The sequence below is a fragment of the Delphinapterus leucas genome, chromosome 4 (assembly GCF_059928025.1).
Source record: "Delphinapterus leucas isolate spDelLeu-1000000601 "Yukka" chromosome 4, BTC_Dleu_Yukka2, whole genome shotgun sequence".
Taxonomy (NCBI): Eukaryota; Metazoa; Chordata; class Mammalia; order Artiodactyla; family Monodontidae; genus Delphinapterus; species Delphinapterus leucas.
The window spans coordinates 116448797-116452930 of NC_143132.1; the positions used below are offsets into that span (position 1 = coordinate 116448797).

Here is a 4134-nt window from a genome sequence, read left to right on the forward strand (position 1 = left end):
CCATCACACTTGGGGTAGAATTTCAACATATGTATTTTGGGAAGACACAAACATTCAGTATATAATAATTGGTAATGGTGAGGCTTTTTTTCTTTTGTTTTGGGGGGCTTTTTGGGTGGGGAAGGGGTTGGCCACATTTTAGAAGAAAGAATCATTCCAAGGAAAAAGGAATTAGATTAATCAAATAAACGATTTTCAAATTAAAAGCTTTTAGATTATTGCTATATAAAGGACCATTACTATGTACATTTTTTAGAAGATCAAAGCTGTCTTATCATTTGAATTTAATATCATTGGTATAGCAAAACCTCATAATAAACCATCAAAACAATGGCTTTCAATTAAAGCTTTTGTTTGCAATTAATAACAAATGCTTTAAAAAACATAATATATTTTCCTTTAATATTTTAGCACTTTACGGCAGTAATCAACTGTCTTTTTAAGTCATATTTAACAATTTTTTTCCAGAAAATTCATTTATTCAACATTGAGATATTATAGCATCATGTAAAGCTGTCTTTAGCTTTACTATTACAAAGAATGTTGGTGATCCAAATTAAGGAGTAGTAAGTGGTGATCCCCAACCAATATTTTCCCAGTGAGTCAAATTTAAGATTTATAGCATATAAAGGGGAAAATCTCCATTTTTTTTAATTTTTCAAGTTTATTATAACTTCTTTTTCTATGTCAATATGTTTTCATTGGTGGATCACCAAAGATAATACATACTCTTCTCCAAAGGTAATTTAGAGACCTCACATTACTCTTTCACCAGATTTATAAAGGATAAATGATTTTTATACATGGCTTCATTCCTTTTTACTATTTGGCACTGTGGCAGATCCTGATTTTAAACACCATAACTCACTCAATATAATTTTGCCCTATTTTATAGCTTGCTGTATTATATTTGAAAAGCACGTTATTCATTGTGGTCTGAAAACATTCATAGGATAAGTGTGAATGTATTAATTTAGTTAATAATGTCTCAAGCAATGTGCATATAATATTAAAATAGATGTTTTCTTTGACTGCTAGCAAAACACACATTATAGCAAAAAAAAAGAAATTATTTATTTTGAAGGCTAGTCATGTTATACTAGTATCTAACAAGTAGTGAGATAAATATCAGAAACTAGATTTTATTTTTTTTTAACTTTTTATTTTATATTGGAGTATAGGTGATTAACAAAGTTGTGTTAGTTTCAGGTGTACAGCAAAGTGATTCAGTTATACATATACATGTATCTATTCTTTTTCAAATTCTTTTCCCATTTAGGTTGTTACATAATACTGAACAGAGTTCCCTGTGCTATACAGTAGGTCCTTTTTGGTTATCCATTTTAAATATAGCAGTGTGTAGATGTCAATCCCAAACTCCCTAACTATCCCTCCCCCTCCCACCCTTCTTCCCCGGTAACCATAAGTTCATTCTCTAAGTCTGTGAGTCTAGATTTTATTTTAATGCACCATAAAGTAAAAAGGAAAAGGAGATGGGGTTAGTTAATTAAAAATAAGTACATTTTGAAGGCAGTTGAGGAGGAGGGAGCGATTGGGAGGTGGGCTTGGCTTGGCGTGCACTCCGCACCTCGGGAACGTTATTGCACGTGGAACGTCTGCTTTTGGCAGACTATTGCCCAGAAGAAAAGATGTTTGGTTTTCACAAGCCAAAGATGTACCGAAGTATAGAGGGCTGCTGTATTTGCAGAGCTAAATCCTCCAGTTCTCAATTCACTGACAGTAAACGCTATGAAAAGGACTTCCAGAGCCGTTTGGGGTTACATGAGACTCGTTCAGGAGACATCTGTAATGCCTGTGTCCTGCTGTGAAAAGATGGAAGAAGTTGCCAGCAGGATCAAAAAAAAAACTGGAGTCATGTGGTAGATGCAAGGGCAGGACCCAGTCTAAAGACTACCCTGAAACCAAAGGAAGTGAAAACTCTATCTGGAAACAGGATAAAAAGCAACCAGATCAGTAAACTGCAGAAGGAATTTAAACGTCTCAATTCTGATGCTCACAGTACCACCTCAAGTGCCTCTCCAGCTCAATCTCCTTGTTATAGTAACCAGTCAGATGATGGCTCAGATCCAGAGATGGCTTCTGGCTCTAATAGAACGCCGGTGTTTTCCTTTTTAGATCTCACATACTGGAAAAGACAGAAAATACGCTGTGGCATTATCTATAAAGGCCATTTTGGGGAAGTCCTCATCGACACACATCTGTTCAAGCCTTGCTGCAGCAATAAGAAAGCAGCTGCTGGGAAGCCGGAGGCTCAGGGGCCAGAGCCTCTGCCCATCTCCACTCAGGAGTGGTGACTGAGGTTGATGTAGAAGGGGAACAAAAAATGAGTTAAATTTTGGAAAACACCAACAAAATGACCCTCCTATTTTTAACTTGGATACCTGTTATTCTGCCAAAAGATGATTTCTAGAATAGTTTTGAGTGGGTTATTTTCCCTCCAGTTCCACAAAGTCTGAAGCCAGTATCTAGCTTACTAAAAGGAAAAAAAGAAGTATACATAATATTTAAGATGCTGAGTATTTCATAGGAAAGCTGAATGCTGCTGTAAAGTGCTCTTTAAGGCTTTTTAAAAAAATCCCCTTCTAATGAATGAAATTAGGGGAATTTCAGGGGACAGAGATGGGATTTGTTGTATGATTAACGTATGTAGTTTTAGTCTTTCTATATTGAGAAGCAGTGGTTGGGGCATTTTTTAAGATGGCTGGCTACACTTGTTTTCCTTCGTTATAATAAATTTGTCATAACTCAGTAAACAGACTTGCCCCTAGAGGTAGTTGTTAATAACTTTGAAATATTAAGGTGTTGCCAATGTTCTGATGATTCAAACCTGTACTACTGACTATTAAGCGGGATGGACTAAGCTCCCTAGTGCAAATATCTTGGAGTAATTTCTAAATATACAGAGGTAACTTGACTGTATATGTTGCATCCTGTGTCACCTCCCTCCATATTGATATTTGATAAAGTTTTTAATTTATATGAAACTTCTAAAGCAGAATCAAAGTTCCTCTTGGGGAAATGTCAAATCTTTAGGATAGGCAATCCTATATGAATAGTACCAAAGCATTACCCCTTGGTAGAGAATGCACTCTATTAAAATGTTAAATTATCTGAAAAATAAAATGTGCAAGTCTTCAGGATGGCACATGAAAAAAACAAAGGTTAATGCTTCTTGGGGCACATTTCTTAGAGGGCTTGCAAGTGTGTAAATAATTTGTTTATGTTACATGACTGGTGACTTCAATGAAAATCTGCACAATTCAGTTTTAGCTCTGGATTACTTCGGTTGACCTTTCTGAAGGTTTTATCTGTGTAGAATGGTTGTTTGACTTGTTTTAACCTATTAGGGTTTTGGGTTTTGGGCTTTTGTTTTTTGTTTTTCATTCTATATTAAAGTAAAATTCTACTAAAAGAAAAGATGTGTGTGTTAATGCTAAGTGGGTTGGTTTTGGTTAGGTTTCTTTTAGTCAGGCTTTCTGAACATTGAGGTGTTAGATGATACATCCTAAATGTGGAGCTCTTCAATTGTAAAACCTTCATTAAAAGCCTTTTACTTGAACCCAAACCAAAGTACTATCTATTGCCTCTTTTCTAAAAGTTCAGGAAGAATATATCACCAGTTCAGACTGTTCATAATGCGGGAGGATCATTTGCCTACCTTGTAATAACATGACCCAGTGCTTATTTTTAAAACTGGATTTTAAAGATTGGATAGTATAAATAACAAGAAGGAGTGAGCCAATTTTTATGGGTACCTTATAGTTCTTAATCTAAACTTAAAATTTTATATTTCTTCCTTTGGAAAAAACTACAAGCCACCATATGCACAGACTACATAGTGAGTTGGGTCAGCTCTCCCACAGACTTTGAGGTGTATTACAAGAATCCCAGCCATTATCATCTTCCTCCTGAGTTATTTTGAAGTGTTTTTTTTTCCTCTCTTTTTTTTTTGTACATTTTGGCTGCAGTATTGGTGGTAGAATATACTATAATATGGATCATCTCTACTTCTGTATTTATTTATTTATTACTAGACCTCAACCACAGTCTTCTTTTTCCCCTTCCACCTCTCTTTGCCTGTAGGATGTACTGTATGTAGTCATGCACTTTGTA

The 4134-nt window shown here is 35.2% G+C and overlaps 1 pseudogene; it reads left to right on the forward strand.

Moving 5' to 3' along the window:
* Window positions 1-1195: 1195 nt before the first annotated feature.
* LOC149749407 (SIN3-HDAC complex-associated factor pseudogene) lies at window positions 1196-3797 on the forward strand (annotated as a pseudogene).
* Window positions 3798-4134: the final 337 nt, after the last annotated feature.